A 20,243-nucleotide genomic window follows, 5' to 3' on the forward strand; every position below is an offset into this window, starting at 1 on the left:
ATCCTGTTTTGTCTCTATTCTTTGATTCTTTTTTCTAGGGTCTCTTTCTTTACCTTCGGATAAAATTTAGCTAACCCTTTGTCAATTCTGGGTCTGTCTCGCTCAAAAGCCTCTATTTCCCATTCTTCTAATGCTTCATATTGCGTTAGTCTAGGTCTGGGATGCAAATCATTCATTTGGGTCCTCAAATTAAACAAAATTCTCCCATTAAATGTACCTTCTAAGGGAAATGCTAAAATTCCGTCATCTTTAGTATATTCCACCCACTTTTCCAACCATACGCAAGCATGGTAGCCTCTGTCGAATAACATAAATGATGCGGGAGTATTAGGTGGTGGAATAATAACTCCTTCTCTAGTTTTGATAGGCTTATCTTTCTTGAAGTAGTTCTTTACTTTATCTACAAATGTCATTTTTCTCTTGCCTCCGTACATAATGCGATTTCTAGCTGTTCTCCACTGATCCCTCACAAAACCTTGATATCTTGGTTTAGGTCGAATCTCTGGATGAGTTGGATAACACATATATTTTCACAAATCACTTACTTTGTTTACAAAATCACTTCCAATACTAGTGCGTCTTTTATTTTTCTGCAACCAATCAAATATGCGGTTTTAAACAATTTCAACCAATGAGTGCACGGCTTTCCTCGTAAAACGATTTCCCACGCTCCTGTGCTCACCCCTCCTTTACAATGCTATCTCAGCTACACGCCCGCTGTCTCGACCAATACCAGCGCGGCACTGAGTGACGTCAGAGCAGCTCCGCAACTGACTCCCTCCTTCTCAAGGTATCGTAAAATTCAATTCTTTATTTAAAGTGCAAGTGCTCTGTTTAATTTACAACGCAAAACATTCGCCACTGTACTCGAGTGTCTAGAAAGAAAAGATTTGTTTCACTGCAAGTAAATCCCTTCCGTTTACTTTTCATATACTGCGAGTAGATCTCTTCTGCCTACTCTTCACACAAGCATTAGAGAACCTGCTACTCCTTCAAACTCATCCACTCTGGGATATATACTAAGTCAAATGTTTCACCAGCGAACCCTTTTGCTAACAATCAAGCTTAGACGAACCTGCTTCTCCTCCCGTGTGACCCTTACTAGGTTATATCACAATAGAAGTTTTGCCAGCGAACTCTTTGCTATTATTTATTCACACATTTATACAGAACCCCTAATTAGTGCTTCCAGTTCTGCCCAACCATGCACTAACTTTCCTGCAAGTAAGTGACCTCTATGCGACGTGGCTTCTATTCTACCACCCGCTATTCTGCCCGCAGGGATTCCAGACAAACATATAACAATCACAGGCGAGTTTTGTTAATACATAAATCAATATAGCAGCATATAAAGAAATATTTCAAAACATTTCAAAAGAAAAACACAGTTTACATTTGATCGATCAATACTTATTTAGCAGCAAGTTTTAATTTTCACAGTTAGCAGCAGTTTACCTACCTACCTATCTTAACTAGTCCCTAACCATGCCTCTGCTACCAGAATATTACTGATAGAGCGTGCAGGTCACCCGACTATAATTTTGACCATATGCCCACTTGGGCCCATAAATTCAATTTACCTTATTTATTAATCATGTAACCTACACTCTACTACCAGTAATCCAGATACTAACTAATTCCTATTTACCATAGACTTACCAATCCGTGTTGTATGATATCTATGATCACAATGGATCAGGGAGCTAGCTGAAAAGATAAGCAGTCTAAAATAACCATTTATAACATTTGCACTCTTTATAATAACCACAGACTCAGGAAGTTTTGAAAACCTTTATCTAGTCTTCTTCAAAGTTAGAAAGCATGAGGTTTACAGCAAGCAAACTATCAATCACCAAAATCATGAAAAGTGTATAACCATGTAAAAGATAAATGATTCCGACCATTTAGAAATCTAAAGGGAAGGTAAGAACAGGGAACATGCTAATAAGAAACTTCAGTAATTAGACTTGATATGGCGTTTCTAAAGGACGGGAAAAATAAGAAACATGCTAGAATGTCATAGTTTGAGTACCACTAAAAAGGTGGATAAGGAAAAAGAACTTGATTTTAATGACGAAATTTGAAATAACCATGTAGCTATAGGGAAGGTAAGAAAATGGAACACTCTAATAATTCAGAGCAACCACTTTAATTCGGCTAAAGGAGGGTAAAGAAAGGGAACATCTATGTTTCATGAACAGTATTTCACAATTTGCTTAAAGGATGGGGGAGAATGGAACATGCTAAAAAAGAACAGCTAAAATGTATGACTTTATTATTTGTCAGAACAGGGAGGGAAAGAAAAGAACAATGTGAAATTAAGACTTTAGCTATTTTAAGCAAGGAAAAGAAAGGACGCAAGTGGGTTTCCCTCACAGACTTATATTTACCTAGAACGGTGTGGAGACCAACCCTGGCCACGGGTCAGTTAAGAACAGGAGAACCCCAAGGAATGCAGTTGCCAGTAGGCCAGCAGGTGCAGAATGGAAACCAGGAAAAGAAAACCAGATTAGGATCAGGACAGGACCACCACGTTGAGACCAGCAGCCGCAGTTCAGTTGCAACGCCTGCGCTACACCCTCTCTGCAGCTATCAGTCAAAACCCCGATTGGGTTATCGAATTCCCATCAAAGTGCTTCGCCAGCACTTAAGGTTCCCAAAACCCCGATTGGGTCTGTGAGTATGTCGGACAGAGTGCTCCGCAGCACCTCTGTTTTCAATCAGCTATTGAGTGCGTTGGGTCAGTGACAGGTCAACTATTCGGACAAGTCGGACAATTTCTCTAGCTAAACCTAGGCTAGTTATACTGTTTTCCAGATCAGTGTTCCACCCCCCCAAATGTTGCAAGTGTAAGGATCCCCAATTTCGATTGGACAAAAGAAAGGACAGGTCATCACACCACCTACGATTTGAGCTTTCTCAAGCCCCTCATTAGAATTTTCATACCCGCCCATCGAATTTTGGGTTCCCATGACACATGCTCCTCACATAACAATGGTGAATTTAACTTTGCATACAATATAATATTGTCGGTACAATTCAGCTTCTTCGACTAGGTGAGGGTGCTTGTTCCCAGGCGCATCTTGGCTGGGACTGCCATTTGGCTAAGTTCCAAAGGTCATTGCTGTGGAGACTCGCAGATCTCGCGCAGACTCAGTTTCAAGTAAAATGGAGTACGGCAAGGGACAGCAGGCCATGTTTCGTCGTAATGTACCATGAAATGGAAAAGAAACAGTTTTAGAATACAGAAAAAATGAATACACTGTATACCATGAATCTCTACTCTATACCCATTACTTTATAATAACGATAGCTTTAGTGATTAAGCAGAACGAACAGCATAGCAAAAGCAGCAATGCAAGCTTCTCGCATGTGAGAACACAAAGCAGCCATTTTAGCTCTAATGCAAAAGTGCAAACAGTTCCCACCAGAACTGCGAGTACGTCACGTCACGTGAGTATGACCGACACATGCGCAGTAGAAATTCCCGCTTAGCAGCAGCCATCTTAGAAAGCAAGCGTATTAGGATTAGTAAACATATAGGCAAGCTTCACTCGGATACCCCGTGTAAAGTGTAAATGTGCAAATTTAGTAAGACAAACATGTTGATTACATTATTACCATCATTTGAGGTTCATGAGTACAAGCAAGGCGCTTTACGTGCGAATCCTTGCTCCATCAGTGTAGGGGTAAAAATTATTATTTCCCATTCCTTACCTTATAATGCTTTGAATTGGCATGCGTTGTAGTGGCATGCATTGGAATGGCATGTGTTGTACTGACATGTGTTGTAACAGCTGTGTTATAATCTATGCAATGTAAAGGATGTTGCGTTGTAAAGGTAGTGCATTGTAATGACTGCGTTGTAATGTTTGTTTCCCGATGGATGATGGGGAATCCAGTGTTGTCACTTCCTATGCAGATGTAGATCTTTATGTTTAAAGCAGCCTCAGAATTTGCATTGTGTTTATTAACTAGGAGCTCTGTGATATAGAGGCCTACTGACTGTTTAGGTCTCGCCTACGCAGCGCGCATGCACTGCACCCAAAAACGTGCACGTATTGCATTGCTTTCAATGGCAACCCGTGCACGTTTGGTGATTCCCTTGCGGGAGCGAGCTTTGAAACCATCCGTTTGTAATTAACTTTGCTACAGATGGTGCCCTCTGCTCGCTCCCGCAAGGGAAAAGCACTCCCCCCACCCCTCCCACTTGTTTTAGCATGGAGCTGCTGCTAATGGCAATCTGAACCAGGGTGCCAAAATCGCCGCTGCATATTTGTTAACAGCAAGTGCAATCAAAGACTAGGCCCGGCTCTGAGCTGAAACTTATTCACATTTCTCCATTAACTGATCTTGGCATTAGAAGAGAAATCAATCAATTGCAGCGAAGCAGCACACTCTACAGCACGCAAGCCTTCTGAGATCGGAAGGGTGGCGAAGGAATCATTCCAAGTCATACAGAGACTTCTGCGCAAGCGCCCTGGCTCCTCCCAATGGATGGTATGATCCCTTTTCCCCATGCAGACGCCAGATGGTTCTCTGGGAACCAGGAAGGAAACTACGGCTAATTTCTGCAAAGTCATTTTAAGGCAGGCTCCAACAAGGGGAAGGTCTGGCAGGCAGGCCTGATCAGAGCCCTAATTTCATACAGAAACAGGCCAGGGATGGTGCGAGGGCTGCCGTGTGGGGACGTTGTCCTGTCTGTTGCTTGAATAAACATTTGAGAGCCTTCAGAAGTGCCTTCACCAAGGGACCGATGCTGCGCCAGGCTTTGCTGCAGGATGGGGATAGCCACGGATCTGCTGGGACCGGTCTTGAGTTTGATGCACGCGCTGCATCTGTCCCTCCCCACTCTCTTTCACCCCTCTACTACTCAATCACAGAGGTGGCGAGCTAACAAATGTACAGGGAGAGCCAAGCTAGAGCCGAGCCAAGGGTCTGGCTTGACTCTGGGAGCCCAAGCCGAGCGTTGAAAGACATCACCAGTATGTAAATAAAGCATTTATACATTTAAAATGACTAAAACCATCTGCCCAAGCCATTCTTATAGCTTTGGGTGGCCTGGAATAGTCCAAATAGTTTCCCTTGTAAACGTGTAATGGTTAGTAGTGGTTATTGCCAGCACAGGCAAGGGCATTGCATAGTGCCTCCTGACAAATGCCCTGACACTTTTTGTTTTTTACAAATTAAGCACAGGATGGATGCCATGAATTTGTGTGCATTTACTGCAGCCTTTTTTTTTAAGTAACTTAATAAAACCAAAATACGTTCACAGATCGCCACCGTGGATGTACCCAACCCCATGGCAGCCATGTTTGACTTTATTTAATAATATTTTAAAAACCTGTTCAAAAAGTTTTAAAAACAACACGCTAACGAGCTAATCTAACTTTTTTTCAAGCCTTCTGGGTGATGGATTGTAGGACTATTTGAGTTTAAATGATGAGCAGGGAGTTTTAGGTCCTACTGCATTTATCTTTTTGTATTGTAAATGCTTGATAATAGGCAGTTTTTTATCGATTCCCCGTAACATATTTTAAACCTCCTTGGTGTCAGTTGAAAGTAGAGTGCTTCCAAGAATGGAGCCATCAGATTCATACTCTGTCCATTTCCTGTGAGATTTTCTTTGTAAGTCTGCGGCAGCATGGCTTTCTGCATCTGCGGCCTTCTTACAATCAGTGAACCCTTCTATGTGCGCAGTCTGTATTTCCTTATTCACTGCAGCTAACTTAAGGTAACTTGTCTGATTATAACGGGTATCTATAATCTATAATCTGTAGACATTAGCCACATTGATATTGCATTTATCCAGGATCCATGACCACATTCTTACACTACATGCCTAAAACTTCACTGACTCAACCTTAAAAATAAAATCTAAACATGGTGCAATAGGGGGCGCTAAGTAAATCCTTAGAATGGGTTCACCTGAAAATAGATTTTAGTGAAGACCAATATAGAGATGGGCCTAGATGGAATATATGCTCATAGTTAAAAGTAGTTTTGCTTTTATCATGACAGCATTTTTTTATTGCTATGGAATTTTTTGATTGTACGTTATGTGGACTGAAATTATTGTCTCAGGACTGTTTAGTTGACATAAGGTTCTAATTGCTATGGAGTTTACAGTTTATATTGTATAACCGTGGTTATTGAATGGGGACTGTATAGTTAATTATAGTGGTAGATAGATTCCTGAGATGGTAACAAATGAGCCCTCTAGGCCCAAGTAGGTGTTAAAATGCTGATACAAAAACAACACTTAGGCGCATGACTGTGTGTAACCAAGGGATAAGTAACTGAAGTACTGATGAGTCATACTCTATATATGGTCTAGAGGCACTGTTTTCACTTTTCCATAAATAAAAAGAATGCTTTGCTCGTAATAGTATGGAACTGAAAGTATTTTTTTCTGAGCTGGTTTTGTGTCACTGCCTTTAAAATAAATCCTATAAATAACTCTTGGCTCACTGATTGAAAGAGTTTAAAAGGTTTGTTGGTAAACCTTTCTCAGCTGAGAACAAAAGATGTTGGAAAGAGTAGAGGCACGTCTACTATTTAAATAGAGATTGCAAACTGAGACAATAACAAAAATACAAAGATGTATTGATGTTTGAGATATATTGCAAACGATGGGCATAGTTTACATTAACCACAGGGTCGTGCCTCTCTCTTGTGTAGCAACATGTGTTGTGTAGCAACACATGTTGCTGCATCATAGTAATGTGAAAAGTGGAGAAAGCATCTCATATAGAAGTACAGTCTGAGTGCTACATCTGGGCAGCCCAGTTATTGAGATGCTACTGGTGACTACCTGATGTACCCTTGTCAGAGGCCGGCTCTATCTAAAGCTGCTTCCTGTCTTTCTGGTGGAAGAGTGTGGAGAATGAAGAGCCCTATAGATATTTTCAGTGAGAGGGATTACAAAGCCGTCACTACCCTAGAGCTGATGCAATTTAAGGTGATAAGTGCACTAGCTGCCCCTCTGCCTCCCATGAAAACTCTTCTGCTGCCCCAAAATGTATGTCCCTCTGGCATCCACCTTCCATCTCTACTTACTGGATTAGCCTCTCATGCATTTCTGTGAGTGTCCTAGCCACACCTTTCTGCTCTTAGCATGCCTTACCATCACCTGCTCTCTGGGTCGTGGCGGTGGGGGTAGTGGTTGTGCCCATGGCCAATTGCTGTCCCATCCCATATGCGTGTGACTCTGAGAGAGAAAACGAGGTCAATGAGAGGTATGACCTGAAGTTGTAAAGATAACCCGGATCTCTTCTCAAACCTCTAATGGCTTTGCCTTCTCTCTCAAAGACATATATATATATATATATATATAAGATGGGACAGCAAAGTGAAAGAGTGGCAACTGTGGGATATCCGTAAGATCTCAACATCTGAAGCATGGAAGCAGCATTCCTCAACCCTGTGTACTACCCTCGCAAGCCTCCTCCACCCTATCCATGATTGCCAGTATCTACATGTACGTATATGTAGAAACACCAACACCTCATTATGAACATATAATACAGACCACCAGCAACCACTGAAGTCCCTGGCCATACATCAGTAATGCTTCTAGCTAAGGACCATTCTACAATACTAAGAAGGTGAGCCCTAGATTTTTCAAAAGTTATATTTTTCTTGGTTTGTGTTCTTCTGCATAAACTGCACCTAAATAGCTACTCAACAGGGCAATGCGGTTGACATAGTTGGCTACACCTTTCTCGCTCAGTTGATTACAAAAGGTGAAATGTATTCCTTCCTCTTTAAACAAACTCAAACAGCTCTCATGAAGCGACTTCCTCTCTGAAAAACACTAACAGTGCTAACAGCCTACAGGACAAACTCTAGTCTCCACCAATGCTGTAACCAATGCTTCGTGGAAGACACTAACGAGGCCATAAGCTAATTTTTTTTAATTCCCCATTGAGCAGCTCGTATTAGTCACCCAACACAACCCCAAGAGCTATCTCCTCAACTCCAAATACTACAATTAAGCAAGTTGCTGCACTCCAGACCATCATCACTAAATATACCCCCCCCTCACCAGCATCACCATTTGCCACCACCACTCAAATTTTCCCTAGTGTCAGCTTTCCATGACTTGTTTATTTTAGTAAGGCCCACACCAGTAATCCATTTAAAACATCTATGTTTTATTCTATTTTGAAGAAACAACAGTATATTAATTGTACAAGAGTCACATATTTTCATTTGAGCACTATACGTTTCTTAAAGTTTCCACGAAAAATGCCACAGGAGAAAGAGAGCAATACAATATACCCAAACGTTTTGTGAGATACAGAGAGAACTAAACATATGAACTAACAGTACTCTGGGCTCAGATCCCAAAATTTGTGATTTGAAAACTTAGAAAGCACATTATACCCAAAGGTGTCAAAGCGCTAGCTAACCAAGGCCTATTTATCACCACAAGAAAAAAACAAGGTTGTCAGGTTACTACGAAAGGCAATATAAGAGAAAAGGCTAGCAGGGATGGGCAGGGAGTTCCATAGCCTGGCAGCAGCCACGTGTATAGAACACCCCCAACTCGCTTTCCGAAATCTCGGAACCTCTACCTTCTTAAGAGAGGGAGAGATTAACTGGCTATTGGGAATGTACCATTTAAAGGCCTTTCTCAAATGCATTGCCCCTTGGCAGTGGAGAGCGGGCGTGAACCAGACAAAGGGCTTTAAACCTGACATGCTTCACAAACGGAAGCCAGTGCAGAATGGATGCCCTCTCTGATAGACAGATGTTTAGGGACGTCCAAAACCAGATGCCAGCCCCATTCTGAATCATCTGGAGTCTGTTTAAAGCGCCTTTATTAAGATCTTGTTAGGAGACATAAAAAAAGTTGCAACTGAAAGATGGGTTTATATGGGTAATTTTCTATGTTATTTGCAGAAACATACTGGGGTCTGATACCTTTTCTTGGTAAGTGCCTAGAGAATCCAGTCAACCGGATTGAAGCTTCCTGGCCCAACTGTTGCCGCAGAGGACCAGGAGAAGGTACTTGTGCTCTGGAAGGTCAGGTATGTCTCCCCACCAAGTGTGAAGACACTAGGACCAACCGGAGCTGTGCAGCACCAACCCCTAGGTACCGGACACCCTGCACCAAACCCCAACAGTGAGAGTCCAATCCGGATTCTTACCACACCAGGACCAAGCAGCCATCGAGGGATGTCAGCATTTCTGAGATCCGCCTTGAAAGTGCCCCAGCTGCTTTGACTTCTCCTCTGCCAGCTTTTTCTCCCTGACCACGAGGTGCATCTTTGCGTACCAAGTGAAGCCGACCTAACCACTCTGTACCTGAGCCGCCTGGCCCCGATGAACCAGCTGTGTCCCCTTGCTCCAAGACCACTAGTGACCTAAGCCCCATCTGGGAGCCTCGGACTTCTCTGCAAGTCACCGTGTGAAGACTGTTTTTGGGTGGCCCCCCTTCAAGGTAGATTGCCAGCTACCATCCTCACCAGCACCCTGCTCCCGGTAGATCCGGGGCAGTTACAGAAGAACTGCTGGTAGTACTTTAGATCTTGGCCCACTACAACTCCGAACCCTGAAGGTGAACCCCTGATACCGAGTGTACCTACCTTTATGCATCCTTTACTTTTCCTACCAAAGCAATGCATTGTGTATATAAGCTCACAGGTTTGAACATTTTACTTACTTGTGAATATTGCTGTCAAACAAAGTCCTTATCTTTGAATGAAGTTTTTGACTTTAAAACATATATAAAAAGAAGTGTTATTTTTCTAATTTGGTCTCAGATTTATTCTTTGAGTGTGTGTCTCATTTATTGCCTCTGTGAGTACAACAAATGCTTAGCACTAAACTTGATAAGCCTAACTGCTCACCTACAGTACCACAAAAGACAGTGTAAGTATTATCTACTTCTGCCTTTGTAAACCATTTGGGGACCCACTAGACTCTCTGCACAGTGTACTTCATTTAGTACACTATATAGAGAGCCATCTTCCTACATTGGAGGATCAGCAGTGGGGTTTAGAACTTTGTGTTTACTGATACCCCTCGGCCAATAAGTGACTACACGAGTAAATCCAAAAATGGCATTTAGTTCGAGTGCGTTTTTTCAAATTGGCCGATATTTTTTACATTTCTAAATTAAATATTAGGGACTTGGTTAAGTCCCTGAAGTTTAAATGAACAATGAAATTGTGGCAGTGGAAAAAACAGAACAGCCAGCACCTCCGCTTTGTTTGCAATCAAGTCTGTTAGTGCCTCTTTCTAAAGCGTGCTCTATGTCTGATACCGTGCCACCCACAGTATCACCTAATACATAACAGACCTCTCCGAATATATCAAACAACTTAGAAACATAGACAGAGCACAGCAACAAGCAAGTAAACAGCTGATTGAGCCCAACCAGCAAAATTCTTTTAATGCAAAATTCATGAAATGGATTCTGTTCAGCAATCGGTCTTCGTAACAGTTGTTCTGTGGTTACAACATTGATACAGCTACAGCCGACACGTGTTTCGTCGCCATTCACGACTTTTTCAAGGCTTCTACTGAAATTTCGTCACAATTCAACGATATCAATTCGATCGGCTGGATCAAAGCGCATAGAATCCGGATACGGTAGTCCAGATTTGAGAACAATTAGTGGCTTGATTATGTGAGTCACTTGCACACGTCGGTTTTCTTTGTAATTGAGAATCAAAAGTCGTAGTATAAACGTCTCTTGTCGCAATAGACTCAAAGTCAAGTAATTTAAAACGTAAATGGTTGATTATAAGCTCTCATGAGCAGATTTTGAAATAATATTCGACATCCAACCAGTAAAAGCTCGGGTCAACAGCAGGGCACCATGACAGTCAAGTAAACAATCCGTTCGGTAATGTCCCAACTCTATGTAGGGAAAATTTTGTCCCCGCCGGCAGCAGCCATATGTGTGCAGTCTCCCCTGCTGTTAGACCCGAGATTTTACTGGTTAGATGCCGAGTATTATTCAAAATGATTGCTTATTAGCTTCTCCTTGGCTAAAGCATTGCATAGCTTATAGTACCATTGTTCAAATGTAGGATCATTTATAATTTGTTTTCTTCCACTGCTGTGCTATTGTCAGTTTTGCCACACCTAGGCATTGTCAGTCCTCATTCCATTCTGTTTTAACTAGACATGCATAATGTCTGGTCTAAAGACTAGTACTGTGGGGTTTGCATCAAAAGGTAATGGGAAGCCTAAGACCTCTTGTCACTGCTCTCCACCCGCGCAGCTCCACCATTGTGGGACTGCCCTTAGTGCTGCTCGAGCTCCTTGCCAGTTAAGTGTTTAATTATTTATTTTTCACATTTTTAAAGCGCACTGTTACCAGACGGTGTCCTGACGCTGACTGACCACCAGTATGCATGACCGGAGCATTAGTGTGTGAAGAGCCATGTCTTCAGGGCTCTCCTAAAGGACAGGAGGTCTGGTGTCTGTCTGAGGACCAACGGCAGGGCGTTCCAGGCCCTTGCTGCTCCCAGGGAGAAGCTACTTGCTCCCCCCAACGAGCCTTCCTGACTCTAGGGACTACAACCAGCCCTTGATCGGCTGACCTTAAGGATCTTGCTGGCTTATACCACTGGAAGAGCTGGGTCATGCAGTGGGGGCCCAGCCCTTTCAAAGCCTTGAAGATAACACAGAGCGTTATAAAAGCTATTCTTTTACGTACTGGTAACCAGTGTAGCTTCACCAGGTCCTGTGCCACCGAGGCAAATTTGGATGTGTCCGTGATCGGGCGGGCTGCTGCATTCTGCAAGATTTGGAGTTTGTTTAACAGCCCCTGTTGGGGGTTCAGCAGCAGGCTGTTACAGTAGTCTAACCGGGACATCACTAATCCCGTTACCACTGTGTTCCTATGCTCGTCCGAGAGAAGAGGCAGGACTTTTCGTATTGTTTTTAAGACGTAATGTGTTGCTGAGGACAGCGCGTTTACTTGAGGCCTGAAGGACAGCGTATCGTCCATCAGTACCCCCAAGTTTTAAGCTTCGCGACTGGTGATGGGGGGGGTCCCCATTTCCTCCGGCCACCATCTTGGGGACCAGAAGTTATCTCTGGCCCCAAACGGCAAAAATTCCATCTTTGCTGAATTCAGCTTGAGACAGTTTTCTGCCATCCAGTTGCTCACCTCATGCATACAGTCTCTAAACCTGTCGGCCGTGCTTTCCACTCCACCTGGTAACAGCGACACCACTATCTGCGTGTCGTCTGCATATGATGTTAAGTTGAAGCCAAAGAATCTGATAACTGGCGCCAGGGTGGAGACATAAACGTTAAAAAGAGTCGGACTCAGGGAAGAGCTCTGGGGGACTCCGCAGGGGAGCACTAAAGGGTCAGATTCAAAGTCCCCCAGAGCCACCACCTGGGTCCTGCTGGAAAGTAAGGCCAGCAGGATCTTAAGTGCCTTTCCTTGAATCCCACAGGCCCTCAACAGGTCCACCAATAGCCTATGGTGGACCGTATCAAAGGCCGCGGATAAATCGAACATAATCAAGGCGGCTCTGCCTCCTGCATCCATCACTGCTCTTATATCTTCCGCTTACTTGATCAGGGCCGATTCTGTGCTGTGCCCCGCCTGGAACCCATGCTGAGAAGGGTCCAGACGTTGTCCTGTCCCAAGAAAACACTCAGCTGAGTGTTCATTATACCCTCTATAATTTTGGCTGGAAGGGGTAGCCTGGCAATGGGCCGATAGTTGTTCAGGTCGGCCACATCAAGATTAGGTTTTTTAAGAAGGGGTAAAATGGATGCTTGTTTCCACCGTAGGGGGAACTCCCCACTATCCAGCATATTGTTAAATAGTGGGGTAAGTCCTGATGCAATGATAGATGGAGCTGCTTTTACAATGGTGACTGGGCAAGGGTCCCGAGGGGAACCTGATTTTATCGTCTGCAGCCGGTTCCTGACCCCCTCCTCACTAATTGGGGAGAAGTTGAGTAACCTATCCATTTGCCTGTCGGTCTCTAAGACCTCTGGGTTAATCTCTGGGGGATTAATCTTAACTTGGGTATCCAGGGAATAGAAGATCTTCTCAACCTTTCCCTGAAATAATTTAGCCACGTCTTCACATAATTCCCGACTTGGGGGTACCTCCACTGGTTTAGGGGCTACAAGGTATGATACTGTACGAAATAGTTCCTTTGAGGAGTTAATGGCTTCCTTGATGCGTTTGGTAAAAAATGCGCGCTTGGCCATTCTAATCATCTATTTGTACACTCTCAGCTCTGCGTTGAGTATCTTTTTATCAGCCTCCCTGTAGTTTTTCCGCCAGGTTCTTTCCAGTTTTTTACAGATAACTTTGTGATCCCTGATTTGTTATGAAAACCAGGGGGCCGATGGGTTAGAGCGCGTAGAATGGTCGGTTTTTGGGGGTGCTAGTTGCATACATGCCGAATCCAACCAGTTAGTATAGGCTGTTGCCGCTTCCTCTACCTGTCCTGGCGGGGGCCTCATTGAGGATCTAAGTAGGCCCTCGCCGTCTATACTTTTCCATTTCCTGACCTTTCTGGCTGAGTTCTTAACCTTACTTAGCCTGGGAGGAGGAACTAGGGAAATGTTGAAATAAACTACGGCGTGATCAGACCTTGAGACCGGATATACTGCCGTAACTTCCAGGTTGGGATGGTTGGAAAAGATACCATCTAGGGTATGTCCTGCCTAATGTGTCGGTCCAGAGACCTTTTGCCTTAACTCCACCCCGTGCAACAGATCTATCAGTTCTCGTGTGTCTGTGTCTGAAGTGCACTCCAAATGAAAGTTAAAATCCCCAAGCAGTGTAAATGTCTTAGCGCATACTGCTTCTTCTAGCAGGCTTCCCAGAGCCAAAAGAAATGGGGCCTTAGCCCCAGGGGGCCTATAGAGAAGACAGCCTCTGAGGGTTTGGTGGTCCGATAGAATAAAGTTAAAAGCTAGAGCTTCATCTAGGTCGGTTGCCGCTGGCTGGAAACTCCTTTTTACTGATTTATGATAAATGATAGCCAGTCCTCCGCCTCTCTTCCCTCCTCTATTCTGAACAAAAAAAATCATAATCAGTGGGAGTAGCTTTAACAATATCTGGGCCTGAGGCTGCATCTGTCCAGGATTCAGTTATAAATGCTACCATAACTTTTGAATCCTGTATCAGATCCGCCAGTTCGATGCTGTGTTTCACCAAGGATCTGGCATTTAGCAGCAGACATTTCACTACAGCGTGCTCTTTCCTCTCTTTTCTCTCAGCAACTCTATCTAAATCAACGATAGTCTTACTGGTCTGCCATAGCACCTTGGGAAGAACCTGCTTACAGCTTATGCATTGATGTGGGGTAGTTTGCGAATATTTACACATTTCCATAGCAACACAGCCTGGTGTACTATCTTTGCCCCCTAACGCCCACAGGGTATTGCGGTTATAGGTATGACCCTCCTCCACCAGCAGGCTCCTGCCTGCACCTCATCCCTTGTGGCATAGTAGAAGAGCTTGCTTTTCTGCTAGTCCGCTCTGTGTGTGTCATCTTTTCTCTGTTTGCCTTTTTTCTGTTTGGCTCTTTTTACTGTTTGCCTTTCTTTGGTCTGCTTTTCCTTCTCATTGCCTCCTGTTTCTTTCTCTTTGCCTTGCCTCCTTTTCGCTCGCACTCCCTGCCACTGCTGCCCCCGCAGCCCCTCCCCCCCAGCACGATGCTCCCGCCTCCCTGCTTCTCACCCCGACAACTACTTAATGGTGGCCTCTGCACAGCAAGAAGAGCAAGACCTCTGATCTGTCAGAGTCACTGCTCTCCCCCGCGCAGCTCCACCATTGTTGGACTGCCCTTAGCGCCACTCAAGCTCCTTGCCAGGGAGGTGTTTGAGGCCCTCCCACACCCACAGGCTCCTGCCTGCGCCTCATCCCTGGTGCTCCAGGGGAAGAGCTTGCTTTTCTGCTAGTCCTCTCTGTATGTGTCATCTTTTCTGTTTGCCTTTTTTCTGTTTGCCTCTTTTTACTGTTTGCCTTTCTTTGGTCTGCTTTTCCTCCTCATTGCCTCCTGTTTCTTTCTCTTCCCTTTGCCTCCTTTTCCCTCACGCTCCCCACTGCTGCTGCCCCCGTGGCCCCTCCCCCTAGAGTGCCGCTCCCGCCTCCCAGTTGCTCACCCTCCCTGACCCCTACTTTTTGGCGGCTGCTGTGCGGCCACGCCGCTAGCACGCCAAAATGACTCCCTGCCAGTACGACCCCAGCACTCTCCATGCACTCAACCCCAGACGCAACAACTGCCAGCTCTCGATGCCGAGCAACACCCAAGGCCCTATCTCCAGTCGACACTGCTGCCGCACCTTCATCCACCTCCGGACCCAGGCAGCGACCAGCAACACGCCTGACTCCACTGCACACAAGCCACTAAGCTGAAGTCTCCCCAACATATGCTCCATGCACAGACACCCCGTAGAAATCTGGCGCCTCCTTAACACTCACATGCCCGAAATCACCTTCTTCACCGAGACCTAGACCAACGCCAGCTCTGCACCCAACATCACAACCACCATCCTGAGGAAAGACCGCTGCAACCACCCAGGAGGAGGCCTCGCTATCATCCACAAGAGCTCCCTCCAACTCACAACCACCAGCCCGGATGATGCCTCCCCCAATGGAACACATCCACTTCCAGATCCAGACCAACTCCAGAATGATGCTCCGCGGAACACTCACCTACAGACCTCCTGGACCCCGCACCACCTTCACCGTCATTGCAGACCACATCACACCCCAATCCCTCGCCTCGATGGACTACATACTTCTGGGAGATCTGAACTTCCACCTGGACAACCACCGCGATCCTAACACCATCTCCCTCCTGGAGAACCTCACCAACATAGGACTGTAGCAACTCGTCTCCACCCCCACTCACACAGCAGGACACACACTTGACCCCATCTTGGCCGGAGGAAACAACATTTGCTTCAGCCAAACCACTGAGCTGCGTTGGACAGACCACCACTGCATCCATTTCTCCTTCACGAAACCCACCGCACACAACCACACAGTCCGCCCCCACACAGAAGCTGTAACAAAATCTCCGACAGCCACCTACATAGCAAGCAGCCTCTACCAATGGATTGCCAACAGTGCCAACACCCTCGCCTTCTCCAGAGCACCAAGAGATGACACAAGAAAGTCAACTGGTTCACAATGGATCTCCGCGTGTCCAAGCGCTCCTGCCGATAACTGGAGAAGTAGTGGAGAAACAGCAAAACCCCGGAAGCACACTCCAACTACAAAGCAGCCATCACACCACACCACCAACTCATCAAATCAACAAAGTAAAACTTCGTCCAAGACAGAATCCTCTCCAACACCCACAACTCCAACGAACTCTTCACCATCATACATGAATTTGCCAAACCCAACAGCAAAACAACCAACGTCCCTCCCTCCCAAGACCTCTACAACAAACTCATCTCCTTCTTTCACCTCAAGATCAAAATGCTCTACAACAACTTCGACGACCAAAACCATGATACCGCCTCAACCCCCACCCTCATGCAACAGACCCTACTCACCTGGAGCCCTCTCATCACAGAAGACACCTTCAAAACAATGAAGAACATTTACTCCGGAGCACCTACTGACCCCTGCTCACCACACATATTCCTCAATGACTGGTAACACACCATAGTCACTTCCCTCCTAAAGAAACCCTCCACAGAGCCAACATATCTCAAAAACGGCAGGCCCATCTCTGCTCCCTTTTTCCACCAAAGTCATCGAAAAGGCCATCAACACCCAGCTATTAATAGAATCCAACAGCATCCTCGACACTTCTCAATCCAGATTTCACAGTAACCACAGCACCGAGACCACCCTCATTGCCGCCACCGACGACATCAGCACGCTCTTTGACCAGGGCCACATGGCCGACCTTATCCTCCTGGACCTATCAGCAGCCTTCGAAACCGTCTCCCACTGCACAATAGCCACAAGGCTCCACGACGCCGGCATCTGAAGAATAGCATTAGACTGGATACGATCTTTTCTCTCAGGCAGAACACAGAGAATAAGACTCCTGACCTACCTCTCAAACCGACAGAGATCAGATGCAGAGTACTCCAAGGATCCTCCCTCAGCCCCATACTCTTCAACATATACATGGCACCCCTCACAACCATCATCAGAAACCATGGATTCAACATCATCTCCTACGCAGATGACACCCAGCTCATCCTCTCCCTCACCAAAGAATCCAACATCACCAGGTGCAATTTCCAAGAAGGGATTAAAGCAGTCGCGACCTGGATGAGCAACAGCTACATGAAGCTCAACAGAGAAAGCAGAAGTCCTAATCCTTGGCTCCAGCCCTCCGCATGGGACCACACCTGAGGACCCCCCAGCCTAGGAAACCCACCTACCCCAACGGACCACGCACGCAACCTCGGCTTCATACTCGACTCTTCAGTCACCATGAATCGCCAGGTCAACGCCGTATCCTGCGCATGTTCCAATATTTGCAAGACGTTCAAGTGGATGCCCCCTGAAAACCATCACTTGCGCAGTCATCACCAGCAGAATGGACTACGGAAAATCTCTCTACTCCGGAGTCAACAAAAACTCCTCCGCAAGCTCCATACTGTCAAGAACACCGCAAACAGACTTATCCTTGACATCCCACGACATGACCACATCACCCAACACCTCACCGACCTCCACTGGCTCCCCGTCAAAAGAAGAATAACCTGCAAATTTCTCACCCATGCCTACAAAGCATTCCACAACACCGGACCCCAGTATCTCATTGAGTGAATCTCCTATCACGCCTCCAAGAGAAACCTCAGATCTCGCCTTAGCCACCGTCCCTCGTTTCTACAGGACCAGAGCAGGTAGAAAAACCTTCTTCTACCTCGCAGCCAAGACCTGGAACGAACTCCCCCTTCAACCCTGACAAAGCCGGACACTGCACCAATTCAGAAAGGACCTCAAGTCCTGGCTCTTCGGATGACCCCAACGGAGCTGCTCACACCCACCTCCTTCAGCACCTTGCGACCCTTACTGGTAAGTAGCACGCTCTACAAAACCCTGATTGATTGATTGATTTAAGGGTGTCTGCTGCATTCCTCAAAACTGATGCTGCATTTACGGAGCGAAGTAGTTTGTTAATAGATTTCTCTGGAATATGACAGGGATTCACGGACCTGCATTGACATTATGCCTGTACATGCACAGATGGCCGTACGCCCACCTGTACACTGAGAGCTCGGCTGAGGCCAGTCTCGACAAATACTCCCAGTTCACAGGAAACATGCTGGATGATTTACAATTTGGTGCTCTTCACATTGCTTGTCCTGAGGAAGACCCCATCCTAAGGTTGGACTCACCTAGTGTCCCCAAAAGGAGTCAAAACGTCGACTTTCATCCAACTCACAAGCTAGGACAACTTTAAACTAACGTGATAGTGTCCATATACTACTATGTGTTACCAATTGACCTTGCACCAAGGCTGGACCAGTACCAATATGTGATATTGATGTATATATGTAACACTACCCTGTCCTAGTCCACAACCCCCACTCCTTAATCACCATCACTATCCTATTCTTCATCCCCCCTACCTGAGCATCTTTCGCTTTTTTGCAAATGTTTAGAACTTTGAAATGAAAGAGCAACTGCGTTGCCACTACTGATAAATCTAATCTAATGCAAATAAACTGCATGAAATTGCAACAGTGACTTCTAGAATTCCTAATGGTCAATGCTAGTAACATTGTTTATGTGTTATGCTAATTGTGCTACTACACCACCTTTTGTACTGTACCGCATTCCTCAAGGGGCAGCCTCACCATGAGTGTATTGTAGATCCTATCATTCCACATTTGTGACAACAGAGATTTGAGGTCTTAGGGTACAGTCTTAGTATTTTGGCTGGGGTGCAATGCCAGTCTAGCTTCTAAGCTTATGGAGCTTTTATGAATATCCATCCAGTACAGGTCCCACTGCTGCTGAGTAATTTGAGTGGGGAGATATTTGTCTCATTTTTCATTCTAAGTCAATGTACCTTCTAAATTGTCCCCATAGGTAGTTTGTAAATATTTGAGATCACCCCTCTGGCATAGAGAAATGTGCTAATCATTTTTTCGAAGCAAGTCTTATCGTTATTACCTGCCTCTTTTGCGTCTGGCTGCAGGTCAGATCCCATTTAGGGTGACCTGCAGCCGTTAGAACTCTGACATCTGGAGTGTTCGAACTACACCTCCCATGAGTCAATGCAGGTGGAGACACGTATGCGCCATCACTCGGACTGCAATTCCTCTATATTCTACTTCCGGGGCAGTGCGCACTGCCGATTATTCTGTTGGACTTTAGGTGTGATCCTGGTGAGCTGGTCCGGTAAGGGTGTCAGTGACACTGCGTTTTCCGTGTGAGATTACCAGAGGGTTGAGAGAACTCTGTGGGCGACTAGGATCATGGTTCTCGTGTTGTGCTGATTGCAGGATTCTCCCTGCTGTTGGCAGGTCTTTAAGTGGCCCTTGCAGAAGGGGAGAGTTGTCCGGTCTCTCGTACTCTCCTCTGTTGGCTTGTCTCGGATGAGACTTTGCAGGGGAGGGGAAGATCAGTTTTGGTTTGGTTTCTCTCCGTTGGCGAGTCGGACTTCTAGACTCATGCAGAGAGGAGCTTTCAGGAACTATTTGTCATGTCATTTGAGATGTCATCAGTGATGAACTATTTGTCATGTCATTTGAGATGTCATCAGTGATAAAGTCTATTACAAAGCTACCCCAACAGGGGGGTAGTCTCCTCTAAGCACTGCAGGAAGAACAAGTCTTTGTGCGCTTGATGATTTTAATAACGTTTTTTGAAAACACAAGTATATACTCAAAGTCTTTGAAATTATAATCTCTGTATCAACACATTGAATTCATGGTTGTAAATACTGCAAAACTTTTCATCAAATGGCATTTGTGAATGTTTGTAACGTTCCCAATGCATTTCGGGCTCTCGTTCAGCCCTTCATCAGGGGATTACTCTACGAGAGAAAAAAGACATGAAAGGCTGTCAGCCTCATTTGTTGCTGTGGAGTCTAAACTGTACATACATACATAGTTCAATGGAAGTTGTGATGGTGACCGTGAACAGACACGGTGCTGGAGATCTAAATAATGTGAACAAATGTCTAGATAATGTGAACACGTAGGTTAGAAGGCGTGAATGTGCCAGGTTACTGGTGTGTACACTGAATAACGATAAAACGTGCGTGAAACGATAGTACTATGCCCGGGTGCTGATGCCTAATGCGGGTGTA

The sequence above is a fragment of the Lissotriton helveticus genome, chromosome 1_1 (genome assembly GCF_964261635.1).
Source record: "Lissotriton helveticus chromosome 1_1, aLisHel1.1, whole genome shotgun sequence".
NCBI classification, from domain to species: domain Eukaryota; kingdom Metazoa; phylum Chordata; class Amphibia; order Caudata; family Salamandridae; genus Lissotriton; species Lissotriton helveticus.